The sequence below is a fragment of the Erpetoichthys calabaricus genome, chromosome 4, assembly GCF_900747795.2.
Source record: "Erpetoichthys calabaricus chromosome 4, fErpCal1.3, whole genome shotgun sequence".
Taxonomy (NCBI): Eukaryota; Metazoa; Chordata; class Cladistia; order Polypteriformes; family Polypteridae; genus Erpetoichthys; species Erpetoichthys calabaricus.
The window spans coordinates 196,387,793-196,413,653 of NC_041397.2; the positions used below are offsets into that span (position 1 = coordinate 196,387,793).

The following is a 25,861-nucleotide window of genomic DNA, read 5'->3' on the forward strand; positions in this document are numbered from 1 at the left end:
TGATGATTATTGCCAAGCGGTTTCATTTTCATCAATGGAATCCACAGAAAAATTAGACAATTGGGGACTATATTGTTGAGCTAAGGTGGCTTTCGGAGAACTGCCAGTTTAGCGAGGGCTTGTCCGACGTGCTAAGAGATCGACTCACATGTGGGCTGCACAACAAGAGTATGCAGAAATGGCTCCTCACAGAAAGAGAATTAACATTGCATTGCACATTGGAAATAGCGATTTCTAAGGAAATGGCAGAAAAAGACATCCGGGAACTTCAGTGAAAAGTGACTTCACAGTGCAGTGTCAATAAGACTGTAGCAAAGCATGCTGAGAAAATGCAGTCTTGTTTTAGATTTGGAAAAAAAATTGCACATTCTGACTTAATGTTGGTTTAAATATAAAGATTGCAGGCAGTGTAATAAAAAGGCACATCCAGAACATGTGCAGAATGAAAGAAAATAAAGGAAAGTTGCGTAAAATTGTAATAATAGTAAAAAGGTCCACGATATTGACAAAACCAACTCCAGGGAATCTGAAAATGAACATTTGTGTTGTCTAGAGCTTCATTCTATTAAACACATTAACTGCAAAATAACATGTGTGACACACAAAGTTGAAGGAGTGACATTAAAAAAGAAGTTAGACACTGGATCAGCCCTGTCAATTATTTCAGAAAAAGATTCCCAAATGTGAAACTGAAATGCAACTAATACTGAAAACATACACAGGTGAAAAGAGTGTTCCGATTGGTAAACTTAAGGTGAAAATTGCATATGAAAGACCAAGACATCTGATCAATTTATATGTGCTACCAAGAGGGGGAATTCCATTATCTGGACGTGAATGGAAAAAATGTATCCAGCTTAACTGGCAGTCTATAAAAAAAAAATAAAATAAATCAGATCACCTCAGGGCAGAACACATGTCCTACAGAAGAAAAGCTGAATTCACGATTGGCTCACTATATCCTCTCTAAAGTCAATTGGATTGAGTGAGCAACACCCATCATGCTAGTGATCAAGAAAAATGGTCGCATCTGTGGTGACTTTAAAATCAGAATAAACTCTGTACTGCATGTCAATCAATATCCTTTACCATGCATAGAGGATATCTCTGCCTCACTTGCTGGTGGTGAGTACTTTTTAAAGATAGATTTGACCCAAACGTATTTACAGATGGAATTAAATGAGTCATCTAAAAAGCACCTCACAATTACTACTCACAAAGGACTCTTCCATTATAACAGACTGGTTTTCGGAGTTTAGTCAGTTCCTGCCATGTGACGGAGAGCAATGGATCAGGTGCTATAGGACATTCCTGGTACTCAGTGTTACTTAGATGACATAATTGTGACCGATAGTGATAATAGTGCACATCTGGCAAACCTTGAAGTAGTCCTTACTAGACTGGTACAATTAAACTGAGAACCAATAAAAGTAAATGCCAGCTCTTTATAATGACTCCCTAGAGTACTGTGGACATATTATTGATAAGAATGGCCTACATAAATCCCTGGACAAGACTGATGAAATCTTGAAGGCAACCCAACCTGATAATGTGACCCAGTTATTTTCTTTCCTAGGCCTTATAAATTACTAGCACAGAATTTAGCCAAACCTTTCAACATTGTAACAACCACTAATCTGTTTACTGCAGTAGGGAAGTAAATGGGAGTGTCATAAAATAGTGCATAAGCATTTAAAACTGCCAAGTAGCTGATTACATCTGATAAAGTGCTGCCACATTTTAATCCAAAGTTGCCATTGCGCCTGGCTTGTGATGCATCACCATATGGCAGAGGTGCTGTTCTGTCTCACAAGATGCTTGATGGCACAGAATGACCAATTGCTTTTGCATCAAGGTCCCTAAGTGCTGCTGAAAAGAATGCACAGATAGACAGGATAAGCCTAAGCCTAGTGTGGTTGGTGAAGAAATTTAATCAACATCTACATGGTAAACATTTCATATTAGTCACTGATCATCAGCCCTTTGGTGCTATTTTCAATCCTCAGATGTCTGTTCCAGAATTGGCTGCAGCACACTTATAAAGATGGGCTTTATTTTTAGGTGGCCATGACTACCAAATTGAATTCAGAGGCACAAAACAACATGTAAATGCAGATAGACTCTCTCGCCTATCAAGTGAGTTTAATGGAATTAAAAACCTTTCCAATCTAGCTGAAATTTTCTACCTAGCACAACTGGAGCCCTTACCAATTACAAGTGCTCAAATTCAAAAACAGGGTAGTCGAGATCTCACTATGGCCACATTATTTGACTTGATAATAAAAGGTTGGCCTTCTAGAAGTGATGCTGATCTCCTGGAGTACAGTAATCCCTCCTCCATCGCGGGGGTTGCGTTCCAGAGCCACCCGCGAAATAAGAAAATCCGCGAAGTAGAAACCATATGTTTATATGGTTATTTTTATATTGTCATGCTTGGGTCACAGATTTGCGCAGAAACACAGGAGGTTGTAGAGAGACAGGAACGTTATTCAAACACTGCAAACAAACATTTGTCTCTTTTTCAAAAGTTTAAACTGTGCTCCATGACAAGACAGAGATGACAGTTCCGTCTCACAATTAAAAGAATGCAAACATATCTTTCTCTTCAAAGGAGTCAGGACAGAGACTATCATAAAGGCAGAGGAAAATCAATAGGGCTGTTTGGCTTTTAAGTATGCGAAGCACCGCGGCACAAAGCTGTTGAAGGCGGCAGCTCACACCCCCTCCGTCAAGAGCACAGAAAGAGAGAGAGAGACAGAGAAAAACAAGCAAGCAAAAATCAATACGTGCCCTTCGAGCTTTTAAGTATGCGAAGCACTTGTGCAGCATGTCGTTTCAGGAAGCAGCTGCACAAAAGATAGCAACGTGAAGATAATCTTTCAGCATTTTTAGACGAGCGTCCGTATCGTCTAGGTGTGCGAAAGGCCCCCCTGCTCAATCCCCCTATGTCAGGATCAGAGAAAGTCAGCGCAAGAGAGACAGAGAAAAGTAAGCTGGGTAGCTTCTCAGCCATCTGCCAATAGCGTCCCTTGTATGAAATCAACTGGGCAAACCAACTGAGGAAGCATGTACCAGAAATTAAAAGACCCATTGTTCGCAGAAACCCGTGAAGCAGCGAAAAATCCGCGATATATATTTAAATATGCTTACATATAAAATCCGCGATGGAGTGAAGCCGCGAAAGGCGAAGCGTGATATAGCAAGGGATTACTGTACACAAATAGACGTGAACAGTTATCATTTTGTCAAGGATGCATTATGTGGGGAACAAGAGTGATTGTGTCTCCAAAACTTTGTCCAAAAATACTTGAGGCACTTCATGAAGTTCATTTAGGTGTTGTAAAGATGAAATGCTTAGGCCAGAACTACATATGGTAGCCTGGAATCAACCTTAACATAGAGAATCTGACCAAGTCGTGCACAGGATGCCAACAGACTCCACCACAGCCCCAAAACGCTCCCCTTCATACCTGGGAATGGCCAAGGTCTGGCAATAACTTCACACTGACTATGCAGGACCTTTCCATGAGGGAATGTTTCTTGTTGTAGTTGATGCACATTCTAAATCGTCAGAATTTTTTGCAGTGAAAAAGCAACATCATCTAAAACCATAGATATACTCCACACTATACTTGCATGTATAGGTCTTCCAGATCAACTAGTCAGCGACATTGGAACTCTGTTTACAACCACAGAGTTCCAGGCGTTTGTCAAAAAGAATGGCATTAAGCACACCATCCTCCAACAAATGGTCTCATTGAATGTTTTCTTCAGTCTTTCAAACTATCTATGAAAGCGATGGAAAAGGAAAAAGGTTCTGCACATGAGAAAATTGTAAACTTCCTTGTAGCCTATCGAAACACAGCTCACTCAATCACAGGTCAGACACCAGCAATGCTTTTCTTGGGAAGAAGTTTGAGGTTGTGTTTGGATCTGCTGAAGCCTGAGTTGCATAAACATGTCCAAAACTAAAAACTAGCTTAGAATACTTGAAGTTGGACAAAATGTACTTGCCAGAGACTACCGACACTCAAATCAGAGATCATACCTTTGTAAGATTGTGTCATGGACTAACACAGGTTGGCCATGACACAGTCTGGTGTAGACATATTCAGCAGCTGCTAGATTCACAGGATCAGGATCTCACAGCATAAGACACTACTGTGGAGATGATTGTTCCTCAGCCTTCAAATGAAATTACTTTTATGACACCTGATGTGTTCGTTGCTACTGGTGAAACTCAGCCTCAAGAATCTGCTAAATCAACCTCATCTCAAATGCCTGCTTCACCAACACAAGAAAGGCGCTATCCTGAGAGGATGCGCAAACATCTTGAAAGGCTGAACTTGTAGTCAATGTTAACACACAAGTACTTAAAAGTTTTGTTTGCTTTGGTAAATGGGGTTTCCCAATATACAAATGTTTTGTATAGATACTTTTAAGTTTATTTTTGCCATATATTTGTTTGCTAATTAAACAAAAATACTGTTACACATCAAGGCTGGGTGGGAGGAAATGTGAGAATTTAATAATAAATATATGGACAATATGGTACACCTAGGTATTAATGCTAATTTTTTTCCTGGAATTGTTGTATACTGTATATCTTCAGTAAGTAAAATAACAGAAGTTTGATACTTGCTGCATCCTTATTAATGCATTGGTTTGCTGTTGTGCAAGTGCAAAAACACATCACCACCCCTTATAATGGTATTCAGATTTAACCAATCACATTCCAAGTCATGTTCACATGTAATTATTCTTCACTTATCAGAATCGCTTCAGATTATGTCAAGTCCTAAATAAAATTATCTGTCCAGGGGTCTACTTTGGCTCTCTAACCTTGACTGAGTGTGTATTTGTGTGTGACTGGGTATGCACTGCGATTACTGACACAATATCAAGATTTGGTCTCTGTCACGCATATAATGTTTTTATTGTAGTGTCCATGTGGAGCCCTGCACTGCACCACACTCCAGCTCCTCTTATTGCAGAATTAAAATAAGCCAATCATAAAATCGATAAATAAATCATATATAGTATGTAAGCCATAACATATTTATTTTTAGTTATAACATAACCATTAATTCTGGGATCTGACATAAAGGGGCAATTTAGAGTCACCAGTTTACTTAACTTGCATACATTTGAAATGGGTGAGGAAAAGCTAGAATACATAGAAGAGGTCTACACAGATGAAAGTGGCTGAGCTGTAATTTAAGCCAAGTACTCTGAAGCTGTGCTGTCTACCATGACATTGTGCCATCTTTGTTTTTATTGTGGAGATACAAATTTGTCTCATAGATTTAGGGACTAACATTCTTCAGCTTGTTTGCATGTTTCCCAGTATTTAAATTGAGTTTTTCTGTTTAGTTTGGCATCCTCCCACGTACCATAGACTTTAATGTTTAGTTGTGTAGCTTCTCTAAATTATCCAAATATTAGTAAGACAATATATGTGAATGAATATACCTTATGATGAATTAGTGTCCTACCAAAAGTTTGCCCAGACTTGTCCCCAGGGCTGCCGGTGTAGGCTGAGCCTGCCCTTTACCCTATAATACAGAAAGGAAATTCAGTAAATGTATGTATGCATGAACTTTAACAAAGTATACATTATTCATTTTCCACATTAAAATTCAGAAAATGTTACGTTGCTTTATATTCATGAATCAAACAAACACTTGCCAATTCTGGGCAGCAGCACAATTGTAAAAGAAGAGGGCAGAATGTATGGTGCAGTTAAAAAGCTATAAGGTTTAACTTATTTAAAAAATCCACTTTTACAGAAGAAAGAACAATGACATTTTTTGTGATGTTCACCCAATAAAGAAGATGCAACAGTTACTGCTGGTGATCCGCCTTGTCTGCACAAAGGCACCCTTGCTAAATAACATGAAACCTGCAAATATTTATCCTTGATCAGCAGACTTAAATGTAATCAGAAGCATCTGGGAGTATTCAAGATGATGCCAAAAAATACAAAATATTAATGAAAAATTTAAAGATGGTCAGGAAAGGATTTAAAGAGTTATGAAGCAATAGAGTGTTTCTGATTGGTTCCTAATACATTTGCCACTTATATAAATGTCTTGGGGGACATTAAAGAAAAACTGGAAAATTTCCAAAGTCATCTCATAAAATAATGCAGAGACAGTAAGTAATTGTACTTTAGGCAAATGTAGTAAATGTACATCTAATAAAGTTAGAAAAATGAATATTTGAAATTTAATAAAAAATAAAACAATAATAATGATAAAATCATTACAGGTAGTGTCACAGGTGGTTCCAGAAGGATGAACATTCATGATTGGGGCTACCAACAAGTAAACACTGCTATGGAGCATGGATAGGGTAGGATCAGATGCAGGTAGGATTAAATGTTTATTTATATATTCAATTCACTAGTCTTAATACTCTTTATTTATGCATCTCCATACAAGTCACCGTCTCCTGTACTGGAATTCAGCGGTAGGTCTTACATTCTAGCAATGTGAACTTTTGCCTTAGTCCCAAATCAAGTCTATCAGCAAACACAATCCAACGGTCGAGCATCCTAACCCATGTACAGCTGGCTCCACTCCATCCCACACAATGGAGAAATTTGTGTCCACAAAACATAAAGCAGAGGATGAACCAACCCCAACTGCCCCAAGTGTTATAGCTACAAAAAAAGATAAGAAAACACGATAAGGCATACTGCATTTCTCCCACAGCTTTACCAGTACTATGGTTGGTACAAACGAGACACCACAGTATGTTGCACGTCTTAATATATGAGCCGCCATCAACAGTTTGAAGCTGCACAAGTTGAGATGCCATCTGGAGACTTTACACCATGAACACAAGGACATGTCACATGATTTCCTCAAAAAGAAATGAAAAAAATGTCATGCTCAGCAGAGCAGTTTTATTAAAACCGCATCTGTGCCTGGTAATGCTCAAATTGCTTCCTTCAAAGTAGCCTTCCGATTCGGCCAGTGTAAAATGCCCCACACTAGAGCAAAATTAACTCTCCTCACCAATATTATTGTGGTTTCCACTACAATCGATGAAGCAACAGCTGGCAAACTGACTTTTTTTCTCTATCACACAGTACCATTGTGAGCCACTATTATAACATGTCAAAAGAAATGGAGGAGCAGCTTATTGACAATATCAGAGACAGACATTTCACTCCTTCAGTTGAACGAGGCAACCAACAGCAACAAAGACTGTCTATTACATCTAACATACGTCAGATGTTAATAGAAATTATTGAAGGAGAATTTGTTTTACTGCACACATGTAAATAACAGAAGTACTGCATAAACACTTGTCAAATCATAGATGACTACTTGAAAGAGGCTGTTGCGAAATGGGTAGACTGTGTGGAGATCTGCACAGACAGGGCTCCAGCAATGGCTAGGAATGGAAGGGGTTTACAACTGCTCATCAAACATATTTCTCCCAAAGGGCAATGGACACAATGAGTTATTCACAGAGAGGTGTTTACATCTCAACAGCTTAGTCCCAAGCTCAGCAATGTAATAACAGATGTTATTGCTTCACTAAACTATATCAAAACAAGACCAGTCAAAGCTTTGACATTTTCCATACTTTTTAAGGAAACAGAATCTACAAACACTGGTGTTTTATTTTACAGCAAATTCCGATGACTGTGAAATGGAAAGGTAATATCAGCAGAGGATCCAGCTTGGCTGCTCCCAGCGACTTCAGACCAGTTTTTCTTATTTCATATGTCATGAAGACCTTTTGCAGGCTGGTCTGCAAACAGCTCTGACCCCTGGTTTCAGAACATCTTGATGCTGTGCACTTTGCCTAACAGGCACATATAAGTGTAGAGGATATTCTGATCTTTGTGCTCCACAGAGTCTACTTCCACTTGGACAAAGCCAACAAATCAGAATAATGTTCTTTGATATGACCAGTGCCATCAACACCATTCTGCATCATCAACTGGGGAAAAAGCTCAAGACTATGCATCTTGATGCCCCCACAATCTCCTGGATCATGGACGACCTGCCCAACAGACAGCAGCTTGTAAGGCTCAAGGGCTGAGCTTCAGAAATGATAATGTATATACAGGAGGCACCTTTGGGAACTGTCCTGTCTTCCTTCCTGTTTACCTTCTACACAACAGAGTTGCGGTTCAGTACCAACACTTGCCATTTATTGAAATTCTCAGATGACACCTCCATAATATGCTCCATTAATAATATAGGTGAGTCGGAGTACAGGAGGATTGTGGAGGATTTCATATTGTGGTACAGGGAGAACCACCTGCAGCTCAACCTCAGCAAGACAAAACAGTTGGTGGTAGATTTCCAAAATGTCAAAGACCCTTCAAGGTCAGTCACCATTCAGTGGGAGGATGTGGAAGTGACGCAGAGCTACAAGTTCCTGGGGATTCATATACACAGCAAACTGGGCTGGTTGGACAACACTGTGTGATGTACAAGAAGGGCCAAAACAGACTGTACTTCCAGAGGAGACTCGGTCTTTCGATGATTGGAACAAGGTGCTGGCAATGTTTCACCAGTCTGTAGTAGGCAATGTATTGTGCAATACTGTGGTATCCTGGAGAACCATCTTGATTTCAAAAGATGCACAATGCCTGAATAAACTTAACAGGAAGACCTGCTCCATTACTGAGCTGACCCTGGACACACTGAAAAAGAATATGGTAGAAGAACTTGGTGCCATCATGAAATATCCCATCCAATTGGCACTCTTTTGGAGCACTATTAGTCACAGGCTCATTTCTCCAAGATGTGCTAAGAAGCACCTGTGGGGATCATTTCCGCCCACTGCTACTGGGCAATTTCAATGCTTCCTCCCGAATTCTCAGACTGTTACACTCCAAGGTCATTTTGCTATTTCTGCACCAATTTTTTTTTGTTTGTTTGTTTTTCAATTAATTTATTGTGTTTTGTATATTTTTGTATATCCCCACCGCAGGACACACACACACACCAAGCACACACTAGGGACAATTTAGGATTGCCAATGCACATATCTTGCATGTCTTTGGACTGTGGGAGGAAACCGGAACACCCGGAGGAAACCCATGCAGACACGGGGAGAACCCAGGAAGCAAACCCAAGTCTCCTTACTACGAGGCAGCAGCACTACCACTGCACCACCGTGCCGCCCCTATTTTATTAATTCATAATAAAATATTTTCTATATCCTGCTTTCTTTTTAATTGACTCTTAGCACATAAGCAAATTGAAGTATTTTATCATCTCATGATCATGACATTCTCACACTTTTGTCATGGTAAGGATAGTCCTGGAGATAAAGTTTCATTCATGTGTTTACAAATTGTTAGTAAGTTGTATAAATGCATTCTGTTAATTTGTTAACAACATTTATTGCTTTATCTAGTGAATAAATATTTTACATTTTGACTATGAAATAAAAATACTAGTTTTGCATAAAATTAATGCTTCTTGAATTATTTTTCAATGTATTTATGTACTGCGGTGGGCTGGCGCCCTGCCCGCGGTTTGTTTCCTGCCTTGCGCCCTGTGTTGGCTGGGATTGGCTCCAGCAGACCCCCATGACCCTGTAGTTAGGATATAGCGGGTTGGATAATGGATGGATGGATGTATTTATGTATACTGCTCAAAAAATTAAAGGAACACTTAAATACACTGGATCTCGAAATATTCAAGTTGAAAATCTTTACTGAGGAGTACTGTGTAGTTCATTGAGAACAAAATGATTTCACAACTGTCAATGGAAACCATAATCACCAACTCACTGAGGGCTGAATTCAACATCACACCAAAAAGTCTAAAATTGAAATCACAGGCTGATGCAACTTGTGTAAATTTCATCATAGCAACTCATAATGTGACTAAGTAGTGTGTATGGCCAACACATGCTCCTGATGAGACAGTGAATGGTGTCTTGGGGGATATCCTCCCAGACCTCAATCACGGCATCAGTGAGCTCTTGGAAATTCTGTGGCACTACTTGGTGGCACTGTATGCACTGATACATAATGTCTCAGAGGTTCTCAAATGGATTAAGATATGGGAATATGTGGGCCAGTCAATGGCATTAATGAATTCGTCACCCAGGAACTACCTACACACTCTGGTCACATGTGGCCAGGCATTGTGCTGCAACAGCAGGAACCCAGGGTCCACTGCACCAACCCAAAGTCTGACAGTGGTTTGAAGGATTTCAACCCGGTACCTAACAGAAGTCAGGTTACTGTTGCCTAGCACATGAAGATCTGTGCGACCCACCAAGGATGTGCCTCTCCAGATCATCACTGACCTACCACCTAACTGGTTATGCTGGATGATGTTGCAGGCTGCATAACATTTACCACGGTGTCTCCACACACTTTCGCGTTTGTCACATATGCTCAGTGTGAATCTGCTGTTATCTGTGAAGGGAACGGGGCACCAATGGCAGAGCTGCCACTTGTGTTATTCTCTGGCTAATGTCAATTGAGCTGCACAGTTACAGGATGTGACCACAGGTCCCACTAGAGGATGTTGTGCCCTCATACCACCCTCATGGAGTCTGTTTCTGACAGTTTGGTCAGAAACTTGCACACCAGTAGCCAGCTGGTTTATAAGGCTCTGGCAGTGAACCTCTTGTTCATCCTCACACAAAGGAGCAGAGCTGATGCCATTCTACAGCGCTGTCCAGCTCTCCTTGTGTAATGGCCCATTCTCCTAGCATCTCCTCCATGCTCTTGAGACTGTCCTGGGAAACACAGCAAACAGCACAGCAGGAGCTGGACTACCTGTGCAACCTGAATTGGCTGGAGGTACTGCCTCATGCTACCAGTAGTGACAAGGACACTAGCAAACCACAAAACTAGAGAAGAATCAATCAGGATAAGGAGAGAGCAATTCTCTGTGGCAATCACCTGGAAAACTATTCCCTTTTTGGGGGTTGTCTTGCTGTTGCCTCTCCAGTGCACCTGTTGCCACTTATATTTGCACCAAAGCAGGTGAAGTTGATTCACATTCGCTTAGGCTTCCTACCTGGACAGATTGATATCCTTGAAGCTTAACTGACTTGGTGTCAGGACTGTGATGATTAAGTGTTCCCTTCATTTTTTTGACCAGTGTATGTATTTATGCATGTATATCTTTTCAGACTGAGTAAGAAATTACAATTCCGGTGTGACCTTTGGGAATTTCAGCGTACTCCTATATTCCATGTATGTTATGACAATTGGTGAAACTAAACTTACCAAAATGAGTGAATGTGCATTCCAATCAACTGGTATTCCATTCAGTGTGGTTATTGTGTTGCATAAGATACTATTATGAAAGAGAATGTTAATTGTGACATACACTAAAAAGCATAACAGTAACATAAGCAATGGTGCTACATGATTTATCAAGCAGAAATTCGATGGATAGAAGACAAAGTCATGGAAGGATAGGGGATGGAAAAGAGATTTTCAGAAGCAGGTCCTAAACAGAATACGACACTGTCTCTTTGCATTAAGGACTGGACTTCTCAGTCAATTATGGCAAAAAGCTGACTTCTATAGAACCAGCTGGGAAATATACTCTACATATTTTGCAATTTATGAAAAACTAGACTTTTCTCATCACTGCATGAATGACTAGCCTTATTGTTGTTGTTTTCATAAATGCTTCCACTTTCAGGTCTAACTATAAAAGCGTTTAATGGTGGGTGAAGCAACATGCTAAATGGATGGCTCTCTGTATCAGGGCCCTCTAATAGTTGTACATTACAGTGAAATTTGGAAGTAAAATCAGCTCTAGTCTGCAAAAGGCCATACATGTGGCAGAATGTTCATTTCCTAGCAGAAACACATCCTAAAATAAATAAAAACCACACTAGAGTAATTTAAATGCAACATTTTGGGAATTTAAAAAGTTTGCAAAGTCAACTGTGTAAATGCAGTGTGAAAATGTGTAATACTGGTAAGGACTTATAATAGGACACTTCTGTAATTTCTGCTAGATGTGCCACTGCCAAATGCAAATTCACAGGTATAAATAGTGATACAGTCATTTAAAGTAATGAGATGTCACAGTAGTTTGTGCTACCACCTCACTGATGAAACATTCTGAGTTCAAATCTCTCAACCATTTGTTATCTGTAAGGAATTTTTCATTTGCTTTGTGTCTGAATGGTCTTTGCTCTGTGTTGGATTTTCCTTGTAAAATTCCTCAAATTTTATACACTCATGTTATACATGTAACTTATTAGGAGAATCTGTATACCTGCTTACCCATGCAACTATCTAATCAGCCAATCACATACAGTAGCAGCAGCTCAATGACTAAAATGATGCAGATACAGCTCAGGACCATCAATCAATGTTTACATCAAACACCAGAATGGGGGAAAAATGTTATCTCAGTGAATCATTGAATGATTGTTGGTGCTAGACAGGCTGGTTTGAGTGGTTCTGTAACTGCCAATTCTCTAGAGTTTACTCAGAATGGTGCAATATACAAAAAATGTTTAGTGAACGGCAGTTCTGCAAACAGAAATACCTTGCTGATGAGAGCGGTCAGAAAATGATCAGACTGGTTTGAGTTAACAGAAAGGCTACAGTATCTCACATAACGACTATGTACAACTGTGGTGAACAGAAAAACCATCTCAGAATTCACAACATGTTGAACCTTGGATGGATGAGCTACAAAAGCAGAAGAACATGTTGGGTTCCACTGCTGCCACCAAGTACAGAAATCTGGGGCTGCCATGGGCACAGGGTCACCAAAACTGTACAATCAAAGAGTGGAAAAATGACACACAAATGTTAGGATCTGAATTTAATGCCAACAGCATGATTCCATGCACTCAACTTGCCTTGTGTCAAGGGAGCAGGCTGCTCATGGTGGTGTGATGGTGTGGGGAAAGTTTTCTTGGCACACTTGGGTCTGTTAATATCAATCAATCATAACTTGAATACCATGGCCTATATGAATATTGTTGCTGATCATGTGCATCCTTTCATGGCCAAAGTTTATCCAACTTCTAATTGCTAATTCCTGCACGATAATGCCCCATGTTACACAGGAAACATGATCTCAAACTGGTTTCATGAAAATGACAATAAATTCAGTGTTCTTCAGTGTCCTTCCCTGCCATCATATCTGAATATAATAGAACACTTTTGGGATGTTTTAGGACAGGAGAGTTTAAGCATGAATGAGCAGCTGACAACTCTGCAGAAACTGCATAATGCAGTCATGTCAACATGGAACATGACTATAATCTGAAAGTAATGTTTTCCATCTTGTTGAATCCATGCTACAAAAACAGGCTGTTCTGAGAGCAAAGGATGTGCTATCCTGTGTTAGTATGCTGTTACTAATAATTTGCTCAATGAGGGTATATGAAGTTGACTTATGATTCTAAATAGGAAATATGAGTGTTAGTCAGTCCTGAAATTAAGTGGATTAAGTTGATTGAAGGGTGTTATTTTACTGAATGTTACTATTAATTTGGAATGATTTATAGAATTTTGTTTTTACTTACACGTTAGAGTGTTTCAGGTTTATCAAAGTCAAAAATCCCTTCAAACTAGAAATTGTAAACCACTTCAACAGTACATCTTTCAGGAAGAAAAGTTATTTTATAAAATTTTTAGCTATGAAAGAAAGACAACAGTCCAGTATATTATAGTCGAACTGCAGGGAATACAATGTAGTTTATTGTGATTTTTCCATACAATATGACACAACGTACCAAGATTGTGTATGTCGGTTATTTCTTGTTTATGTTTAATCTTCTTTCATAAAGAAAACAAAATTAGGATACTATGTTATTTTGGATGTTGTATTTAAAAAAATTACACAAACTGCTATTTACATGAAATATCCTTTTAATTATATTTTAGGCTACAATCCTTGTTTGTTATTGTCCTTTTGCTTCTAAAAAATTCTAAAAACTTCTATAAAATTTTACAAAGTGGCAGAGGTGGATCAGTTCCATATAGTCTTTGGTTAACTGATAGTAATATTATCCCAATATTTTACAGGGATGTCTTCCAAAAACTGTAAGGGTTATACACTTCAGCACTTCTGCGTAACTAAATTTTTCCTAATCTCTGATGGAATGTATTTTGAAACAATGCTATATTTTCCTTGATTATGTGCTTCATTATTTAACTGGAAGATTTTGAATGGATTAACTTGTTTAGCCAATGAATTTGCTCTGATAAAAGGGAATATTAGAATTCATAACCACATTGAAAATGTTTACATTTTCATAATGATTATTCATGAACTGCTTATGAATGTTTTGAGTACAAAAGGCCAGAACTTATCTTTACATTATACTTTGGGATTAATAAAGTATCTATCTATCTATCTATCTATCTATCTATCTATCTATCTATCTATCTATCTATCTATCTATCTATCTATCTATCTAATCCCATGAAAACAAGCAATAGTATTTTATTTGTAAAATTTACTGTATTATGGTTGTTGGTGTTGAATTTGTGGAAGGGAAACATCTTTTGATCATTACTGTGCTTGGATGACAGATTTGCATCCAGGCTGTGATGCCTTCTGTGTGGAGGTTGCATGCTATTACAGTTATCATTTTCATGTTTTTCCTATGAGTCCTAAGGTTGCTTTAGTGTAAAATCTGTGTGGATATGCTTGTCTGTGTTTGGTGTTAGACTCAGATTTTGTTCAAGATTGTCACTTGCCATGTGCTATCTCCTGCTGAGGAAGACTCTTACTCCCTTTTTCCTTGACTGGGTTAGAATATACAGTATATTACAAATGAATGGACGAGAGGCTGATTATTCAGCATACTTAGCAATTGTGCTTTAATATAATTATTCTTTCTTCCTAATATTTAATAGAAAGATTCTTTTTAATTTTAATAGCAATTTGTTTAAAGAGATGTATGCAAGTTTGCATTTACACATTTCATTACAAAATATTGTTGTATTCATAGATGACTCCTGCTTTTTACCATGTATTCTCTTGTTATTTACTTTTACATTAAATCATTTGTTTGAAGCTTATGAAAAGATTCTTACAAAAGATGTCAAGCATAAATCGAGTAAACATCAGCTTGGGGACACTTTTGAAACAGGACAACAAGTTTACAAAATTGACCACTGCAAGTGAGCAGCCCTTAACCAAACAAAAACACAAGACTAATTACTCTTTTTTGTAGCTAAAGAATCTAGTATCAATACCATTAATATACATCATGAACCCAGCCACAGGGGATGCACAAACAAGTGTGTTTCTTCGTGCCAGTCCCAAGCCCGGATAAATGCGGAGGGTTACGTCAGGAAGGGAATCCGGTGTAAAATTTTGCCAAATCAATATGTGGACAACAATTCAAATTTCCATACCAGATTGGTCGAGACCTGGGTTAACAACGACCGCCACCAGTACTGTTAGCCAACAGGGTGGAGGCAGAAATTGGGCTACTATTGGCTGATGTAGGAGAAGAAGAGGGGGGAGACGTGTCCAGAGGCAGGAGGAAAGGAGGAAGGTAAAGAAAGTGGAACTGAGGGTAGGAACTTTGAATGTTAGCAGTATGACTTGTAAGGGGAGAGAGCAGATATGATGGAAAGAAGGAAGGTTGATATATTGTGCGTGCAAGAGACTAAATGGAAGGGGAGTAAGGCCAGGTGGATCCGAGGTGGATTCAAACTGATCTATCAAGGTGTGGATGGGAGGAGAAATGGAGTAAGGGTTATTCTGAAGGAACAGTACGTCAAGAGTGTTTTGGAGGGGAAAAGAGTGTCAGACAGAGTAATGATTATGAAGCTGGAAATTGGAGGTGTGATGATGAATGTTGCGATGGAGAAGAAAGAAGATTTCTGGATTGAATTGGATAAAGTGATGAACAGTGTACCCAAGGGACAGAATGTGGTGATTGAAGCGGATTTCAATGGACATGTTTGTGAAAGGAACAGAGGAGACGAGGAAATGATGGGTAGGTATGGTGTCAAAGAGAGGAATGAAGAAGGTCAGATGATAGTGGATTTTGCAAAGGATGGGCATGGCTGTGGTGAATATGTATTTTAAGAAGAGGGAGGAACATAGGGTGACGTACAAGAGTGGAGGAAGAGGCACACAGGTAGATTAGACTCTATGCAGAAGAGTCAATCTGAAGGAGATTGAAGACTGCAGAGGGGTGGCAGGGAAAAGTGTAGTTAAGCAGCATAAGATAGAGAGTGAGGGCAAGGATCAAATGGTGGAAGTTGAAAAAGGAAGACTGCAAGGTTGAGTTTAGGGAGGAGGTGAGACAGGCACTGGGTGGCAGTGAAGAGTTACCAGACAGTTGGGCAACTACAGCAGATGTAGTAAGGGTGACAGCAAGAAGGTTGCTTGGTGTGACATCTGGACAGAGGAAGGAGGAAAAGGAAACCTGGTGGTGGAATGGGGAAATACTGGAGATTATACAGAGGAAGAGGATGGTGAATAAAATGTGGGATAGTCAGAGAGATGTAGAAAGTAGAAAAGAGTACAAGAAGATAAGGCGCAACGTGAAGAGAGAAGTGGCGAAGGCGTATGATGAGTTGTATGAGAGGTTGGACACTAAGGAGGGAGAAAAGCACCTGTACTGATTGGCTAGACAGAGGGACCGAGCTGGGAAAGATGTGCAACAGGTTAGGGTAATAAAGGATAAAGATGGAAACATACTCACAAGCGAGAAGAGTGTGTTGAAAAGATGGAAAGAGTACTTTAAGAGGCTGATGAGAACGAGAAAGAGAGAAGGTTGGATGATGTGGAGATAGGGAATCAGGAAGTGCAATGGATTAGCAAGGAGGAAGCAAGGTCAGCTATGAAGAGGATGAAAAACGGAAAGGCCATTGGTCCTGATGACAACCTGTGGAAGCATGGAGGTGTTTAGGAGAGATGGCAGTGGAGTTTTTAACCAGATTGTTTAATTGAATCTTGGAAAGTGAGAGGATGACTGAGAAGTGGAGAAGAAGTGTAGTGGTGCCAATATTTAAGAATAAGAGGGATGTGCAGAACTGTAGTAACTACAGGGGGATAAAATTGATAAGCCACAGCATGAAGTTATGGGAAAGAGTATTGGAAGCTAGGTTAAGAAGTGAGGTGAATATTAGTGAGCAGCAGTATGGTTTCATGCCAAGAAAGAACACCACAGATGTGATTTTTGCTCTGAGGATGTTGGTGGAGAAGTTTAGAGAAGGCCAGAAGGAGTTACATTGCGTCTTTGTGGACCTGGAGAAAGCATATGACAGGGTGAGGAGAGGGGAGCTGTGGTATTGTATGAGGAAGTCAGGAGTGGCAGAGAAGTACGTACGAGTTGTACAGGATACATACGAGGAAACTGTGACAATGGTGAGGTCTGCGGTAGGAGTGACTGATGCATTCAAGGTGAAAGTGGGACTACTTCAGGGATTGGCTCTGAGCCCATTCTTATTTGCAATGGTGATGGACAGGTTGACAGACGAGATTAGACAGGAGTCCCCATGGACTATGATGTTTGCTGATGACATTGTGATCTGTAGCGAGAGTAGGGAGCAGGTGAGGAGACCCTGGAGAGTTGGACATATACTCTGGAGAGGAGAGGAATGAAGGTCAGTAGGAACAGGACAGAATACATGTGTGTAAATGAGAGAGAGGTCAGTGAAATGGTGAGGATGCAAGGAGTAGAGCTGGCGAAGGTGGACGAGTTTAAATACTTGGGATCAACAGTACAGAGTAATAGGGATTGTAGAATAAAGGTGAAAAAGAGAGTGCAGGTTGGGTGAAGATGGTGGCACTGAACAGAAAGCAGGAGACAGAGCTGGAGGTAGCAGAGTTAAAGATGCTAAGATTTGCACTGGGTATGACGAGGATGGATAGGATTAGGCACAAGTACATTAGAGTGTCAGCTCAAGTTGGACGGTTGGGAGACAAAGTCAGAGAGTGAGATTGCGTTGGTTTGGACATATGCAGAGGAGAGATGCTGAGTATATTGGGAGAAGTATGTTAAGGATAGAGCTGCCAGGTAAGAGGAAAAGAGGAAGGCCTAAGAGGAGGTTTATGTATGTGGTGAGAGAGGACATGCAGGTGCTAAATGTCACAGAGCAAGATGTAGAGGACAGGAAGATATGGAAAAAGATGATATGCTGTGGTAGCCCCTAACGGGATCAGCCGAAAGAAAAAACATTTATAAAAAGTGACTTTGTTAAATATAAGCCATGCCAGTGCCTAATCATTTAACATATTGACACCTAATTATAGAAAAGGTGTCAATTTAAGACATGCTGTTATTTTTTTGGTTGTGTAAATATCTAAGAAATTGACATAAATTAAACAGATGCAACCATATAAAGAACACTTTTGATTTTTTTTTTCTTAATCAAAAAAAGTAAAGAGCTTAAAATCCAGCCTTGCCTCTAGTCATAGCAACTGGACACAACAAACAAAACAGATATATTAAAAGTTTGAATTTATGGTCACTATTAAAAGTTAAAAAAAAACTTCATCTGCACTGTTTAATTTATATGCTTGGCATTGTTACAGCCTTCTTAGATCAACATAATGCACCAAACAATTTTCAAAACTATGATATAACAAACTAAGCAGTCGCTATACTGAATGGCACATTAGTGGTGAAATCAGTTGAAAAACTTGTATGGAGAAGTATTTATTCTCCTACTTTCTCATGTCTCTATGTTCTTTTCCCCATTAACTTTTAAGTATATTTTACTCTTTTTGGCTGTTATCTTGAAAATCAAATATTTAAACAAAGCTTTAGAGTGAATTAATATATTGGTAGAGTAAGGACGAATGAGTTCACCCTTAGTTGTGGCAAGAACATGTCATCACTGAAGTGCAGTGGGATTGCAAGATCAATACTCTTACATTCTCCCATTCTTAAATTATCCAACTGAAATCAGATTTGCCTTTAGCACTTACTGAAGCTTATCTTCACCTATAACCAAACACTTAATGTACTGCTGAGCTACAGATGCTTAAGACACCTTATCAATAGAACTAAAGAAACTATATTTGCTGGTGGGAAGTGGTTAAATCACTGCATCACAAGTTTCTCATCTTTTTTTGTTCATATTAATTTAGGTTATTCCAAAATTTGTTTTAAATATAAATGTTTTGGTTTAAGTTTAAATATTTTACTATGAATGTTTCTCCTATATATTTGCCTTCTTCACCAATTGTGAAAATGTCCATCCATCCACCCATTATCCAACCCGCTATATCCTAACTACAGGGTAACAGGGGGTCTGCTGGAGCCAAACCCAGCCAACACAGGGCGCAAGGAAACAAACCCCGGGCAGGGCACCAGCCCACTGCAGGGTGCGCACATACACACACCCACACACTAGGGACAATTTAGAATTGCCAATGCACCTAACCTGCACGTCTTTGGACTGTGGGAGGAAACCGGTGTACCCGGAGGAAACCCACGCAGACAACATGCAAACTTCACGTAGGGAGGACCCGGGAAGTGAACCCAGGTCTCCTTACTGCGAGGCAACAGCACTACCCACTGCGCCACCGTGCCGCTCACAATTATTTTAAGTTATATCAATTAAATTTTAATGTACAACCTTACTCCACATGTGTCCTAATGTTATGTAATTTATTCCAGTCTTTATAAGTATTAACTCTGGCACCCTGTCATTGTCTATGTGTAGCATACAAGTTTGTCCCGTCTGCATGGGTTTTGCTCTAAATAATCCTATTTTTCTCCTAAATCTATAAAGGTACACAGTATAGGTTAACTGATGACTTCAAATTAGCCCCAATGTGAGCAACTGCGTGTATGTTATGCATATGTGCTTTATGACAGATTGGCACCCACTTCAGCGTTGGTTCCTATCATGTGTCATGTGCTGCCAGGCACCCCACGACTCTGAACTGGTTTATGCAGGTTTGAGAATGTTTATGTGTGTGTATTTCAAGAGAGAAGTGTAACACTATTATCAAACCAATACTGTATCTTTAAATTAACAATGAAACTAATGGTATGTTTAGATAAAGCCTGTCAGTTAAAGAAAAAATATCAGTAGAATTATTAATATCTATATCTTAAAAACTTAAACCCATTTATTGATACACTATAACCACAAATTATTCAAAATAAAGTTGCTTCAACGCATAACGAATGTCAGTGGGTACAATGGGCTGTAACTTTATCAGTTATGATGGCCAATGAATATATATGGTTTTCTCAGATTTACTATCTGTCACACAACAACTTAATGACTGATTGGTATCATCACAGGTGAAATCTTATTTGATATTTTGCGACTTGCAGATATTGGTGTGTATCCTGGCTATTTTCGGGTTTGAATCAACTTTATTTCGAATAATTTGTGATTATAGTGCACCACTGCCCATGTGAGAGTAATCCTTGATAAAGGAACCAGGTTGGTTCTGAAACATGTAGGAAGGAATATCTGTATTTTGGTATATTGCGACAAGTCCTCTTTTCACAGCATTTAACACATGGGATTGATTTTCCTTTTGATTTCTTTTTGCTTTGTGCCCTACCCTACTCATCTATGGGGGAGGAGCGAAAGCTTTAGATTCATCAAAAGTTTTGATCTCGAAGTTTTAGGGTCCCCTGATACCAAAAACTTTGATATCTCGATGATGGGTGTGTGTCTGTCAGTGTGTCACAGTTTCTTGAGGAAGGTCTAGCACTAAAATGGCTGGAAGGAAAAATACCAAACTTGAAATTTAAGCTTGTTATGAGATGACGATGTGCTGATTAGTTTTTGAGCCAAATCACTCAAGAGAAAGAGGCACTCTAGTGGAACCCTCAAATACCATAATTCTGCAATTCATTATGAATTCTTCTCGTCAATTGCTATAATGACCTATTTTATGATCAGAAAGATCAGCTTCAGAGCGGTAAATAATTACTGAAATGTTATAGAATAGTTTGGGTAACTTGGTTCCTAGGGCGCTAACCCTACTGACGCTCACAACCACATTTGATGTTGTTTTGATACTATCGCTTTTGATACTGTTGCTTTTGCTGATTTTCCTTTATACCATTTATTGTGATATGCTTTGTATGGTGGGGGTTTTAGAGTTTTTATCGCAAGGGCACTTTATTTGTAGAATATTTTGTTGATGAAAATATATGATGAATTTAGCACCCAGTGTATATTGTTGAGGTGCAATTCTGATTATCGATAAATGAGTTTTTGTTTTTAAGATATAGATATTTATAATTGTACTGAAATTTTCCTTTAACTGACCGGCGTAATCTAACCTTAACAGTCAGTTTCATTGTAAATTTAAATTAATTGCTCAAAGACTGCTTTTCTGATATTATTTAAACTTTTACTTTTTGTTGATTTATTTTGCCAAAATGCATGGAATTTAATTAAATTATTGTTGCTTCTTATTTGTTTTATCTTTTTAGCTGAATGCCTTTATTTCCATAACCCAAACTGCTCTAACTTCGAATGACTATGGAACCTATTTCTAGGACAAAATACTCAACACCTGCACTCAATTTGACCTACATGTGGTTTGGGGAGAGATTTTCATCTCTAGTTTATTGGACCCAACACCCAACAAAACTGCAATGTGCGGCTCAACCCATTCTTCTTTGGCTATCATTTAAAAAAATCTTTCTTCTCATCACCAATATATTATGCCTTAAATCCTATCTCTTCAAATTATTCAAAGTTGTCTTTCTTGGTCTTATTCCATTCCTCAATTTTTTTCTGAATCATTCCAACACACCGCTTCTTAAAAATTAATTTGTGCTCTTTTGTACTATAAAAGTACAGAGTTCTCTCTCTTTTACATTACTACTCCACAAATGTAGAATATGCTTTCCACACTCATTATGCTTCCTTCTTTCACTATATTGTTCTCCTTAAAACCTACAAGACTAGTTATTTAACAAACACAAATGTACAAAACCGACTTAATCCAATCCAGAGTTTGTTTGTCTGCCTTGTGTAGTATAGTGAATCGCTTGTAGGGATCAATTTTAAGGCACATCAGGGGAATGATGGTAAACACAAATGACTATTCATATATTCTTCGCTTCCTTTCTCAGATATTAAGCTAACAAAACACAATTGAGGGCGGCATGGTGGCGCAGTGGTAGCGCTGCTGCCTCGCAGTTAGGAGACGCGGGTTCGCTTCCCGGGTCCTCCCTGCGTGGAGTTTGCATGTTCTCCCCACGTCTGCATGGGTTTCCTCCGGGCGCTCCAGTTTCCTCCCACAGTCCAAAGACATGCAGGTTAGGTGGATTGGTGATTCTAAATTGGCCCTAGTGTGTGCTTGGTGTGTGGGTGTGTTTGTGTGTGTCCTGCGGTGGGTTGGCACCCTGCCCGGGATTGGTTCGTGCCCTGTGTTGGCTGGGATTGGCTCCAGCAGACCCCCGTGACCCTGTGTTCGGATTCAGTGGGTTGGAAAATGGATGGATGGAAAACACAATTGAAGCAGACCCTAATCCTTTCCTTCCATTCCCTGCACCTTTAAAGGACAATAACACAGAAAGTGAGCATCATTATCCTTCTTAGTGTTACAAGTTTTCTTGAAAAAAACATATAAAAAAATGTTGCATTTTTGGCTTGAAAAATTAAATGTTGATTAAATCTGATCTTTTAACTGTAAAACGTACAAAAAACTAAGTAAGAAATGTACAAAGTATAATAATGATACAAATAATAATAATAATGAAAAATAATGCTAATACCATATATACTGTTAAAATGTGTAATTTGTGTGGTATATCTTGACGCATGGTGAAATACACAATCCAATGTCACAGTCGGGATAATACTAGTGTGATTCCTTGCAGATGTTCTTTACAAACTGATCAGCTTTTGAAATGCACACTGTACAGGTGCGATTAACATAAGCATCACTTCGGATTCATCAGAATCACTTTTAATTTCACTGTCCATTTCAGTTTCACTGCCTGAAGACAGACTCACTTCGTAATCACTGCTCGTATCACTGTTAAGTGCTAGGCTGCTGAAAAACGTTTCTTACGAGATGCCATTATGTGGATAGGAGAGGAAGTGTTTGCACCATAGCCTCGGTAACACTTGGGCCTGGCACTCACGCAAGACACACCTATATCAGTTCTTAAGCAGCGCTTGGCACTAATGCTACTGGCACTTTTACGGCTGGATTAATCCTCGCGGATGCGAATGACACTCAGGACAAACGTTTTTAGCACTGTTTTTACAGCCCAAGTAATGCTCAGGTCTAATGCTAAGGAGGTTGAATGTTAAGTTTGTTATTTTCAAGTTGAGTTCTCTCTTCACAAATGTGTTTTAAATGCATTAGTCACATAAAATAGTGTTCTAAAATCGAGCATTTTCTGTATATTTAAAAAAATATCTTGCCTGCACTGGTGTTTTACAATGCAAGCAATGGTGATGCTAGGACCACCAGAAAAAAAAAATTAAACTTCCTGAACATGTCTACATCTTGCTCAAAACATGAGTTTTGACAAAATTAAAACATGCCTTTCGAGATTCCAATGTATGTCTATTAACAACAAAAGGGTTGTTGCATATCTCTGGTAGTATTTTTCCTGAGGTAAGGATATATTTTCTATTCGTTTGTGTGAGATCTCACATAAATACGAACGAAAATCAAAACCAACCATGGAGCACAAAACCTTTACTGCGATTTATCTTTCCAGAGGAGACCTCTCAGCAAGGGGGTGGACTGTTATTGTGGAAGACTATAAGGGCTGAGTTAGCACACACTGCTGTTTTTTTCTTAAAACGGCTGAATCATATAATATTGATGTTTTTTTATTAAAATTACATGTATAAGTTATTTTAAATTGTGTGTGTAATTGCAAGATGCAGATCAATACTCAACAACTGTCTTGGCTTGAAAAATTAACGTATTTGGTAAGTTTTAAGGATTTTGCTTTCTAGCATTACCCGTGTCACCATTAATTCTAATGTTAAATGCCTGTGTGGAGAATGTTTTTTAAAATTTATAGAAAACAGACTTTGGAACACAGTTTCTCGGGGCAAATGCATATATACCATGTTTGCGAAGAAATAACTTCAACTTGGAAAATATCAAACTTATACTTTAAGAACAAGATAAAATTATAATAATAACAATAAGTGTTTCCATTTATACAGCACTTTTCTCACTACTCAAAGGTACTCAAGAAAGCAACATCAATACTGAGAACATTATTTCTACAGATGACATTTTGCCTTCAACAACACAGAAATTAAGTGGTGTCTCTAGGCTAGAATCCATAACCCTTCTTATGTCTGTTTCTGATTGATTCCAGACCCTTATGTGGCCCACTCAAACACACACACCCACAGTCACACAGACCCTTAAATCTCCAGTTAATCTAACAACTGCATCTTTTGGGGATCTATAAAGAGTACCTGTGTACCTGTGGAAAACCCATGCAGACAGAAGGAAAACATAAAACCTGCACAAAGGTGACTAATTGTGAGAATCAAAACTAGGTGTTTTGAAGTAGTTGCACGAACCACTGCATCAACTTGCAGACTACCAACAATAGTAAAGTGGAAAAGTTTTACTACGGTGACATCTGGCCAATAAGGTCAAGAGAGCTGTCAGTCTTGTCCATGATATATCCTACTGATACATGGCAAAATGCCTGCTGTGATGTTACAATGCCAGCATGTGTGCTTTGTCACTATGCACATGCTTGCGTGTATCATACAATGTATGCAAATAAAACAGTCGTGTAAAATTTGAAGAACAGGCCATCTAGCAAACAAACTGTCAACAAGAAAACAATAGAAAAAAAAAACAGAATTTTTCAACAGGAAATATTTAAAAACTTTGCTCACAAAGCTGGTAAATCCTACTAAGCCCCAAAACATATTCATATATTTTCCATTCTCTCTGACAAGGCACAGAAGAAAAGTAAAATGTATTTAAAATGTGACATACTGTCTGCATTTTTATAAATATCTACATTGTTATTATCTAAAAAATGACCAACTATTAATTAATAGGTTGCAAGTTTCAGCAAAATATACTGTGATGTTAAAATAAACCTGCTCTATTTTGCATGATTAAAAAAAGTTCTAAAGCTTCAAAACATTTAAATGGTCAGTGAGTGAGTATCAGCTGTTACACACTGGTCAAGACAAGGGTATGCTTTGATATGGGCAATGGGATTTGCTTCCCACAGTTTTCTTTCTTTTCAGCATGATACATTACATTTATTGACTTTAGTACTAGGGTGTTGTACCGTGTTAGCCATTATGGCTTTTCTCTACATTTATTGACTTTAAAATTCTAGCAGACAGGATTCATACAATGAGGATAGACTACTTCAAGTTTAACAGAATTGCAGAAGGAAATATGATAAATTCCGTTCTGTGTGTTTGTCTTACTTTGCTGGAGTATACAAAATGTCTTGCATATTTTATTAATATACATTGGGAAGAATAATTAAATTACCTCTTTTAAAAAAATAAATAATAGTACAGTAAAACCTTCATTATCCGTTACTCGATTAACCGTCAGCAAAAAAACAAAAAAACATTGCGAATGCTAGCTACCTATTACTACTACCACATGATACGCTGCGAGCTGTGCACATTGGAATAACTTCCCCTTTTGTTGGCATGTAGTGCTTTTCCCCAGCACCATATGTTATGCTGCGTTTTGAAATCACAGTTTCAGTTACATACCTTCAGTTTTAATAGCGTTTCATAGCTTTTATCTTTTGTTATAATTAAACAACTATATGTTGTTATAGCCAATAAACGTGTGTGGTGTTGAAATTGTCCCAAAAAATAAAATTATGAAACATTTACAAAAAAGCAAAAACTCTTCAAGTATTGCTTCAAGGAAGAACAACAGTGAAGAATATAAAGGGTGATGCCAACAAAATTGAAAAATGTGTCGAGGGTCTCGTCCGTTGCGAG

General features: G+C 38.6%; 1 long non-coding RNA gene across 7 annotated transcripts in view; it reads right to left on the bottom strand.

Moving 5' to 3' along the window:
• Nucleotides 1–25,861, bottom strand: part of LOC114650484 (uncharacterized) — a 605,078-nt gene that overhangs the window by 148,178 nt on the left and 431,039 nt on the right. For all 7 annotated transcript variants that reach the window (XR_007934844.1, XR_007934843.1, XR_007934842.1 and 4 more), the window contains one exon: nucleotides 5,473–5,555. This is a non-coding gene — a long non-coding RNA (uncharacterized LOC114650484). The remainder of the gene's footprint in view (nucleotides 1–5,472; nucleotides 5,556–25,861) is intronic.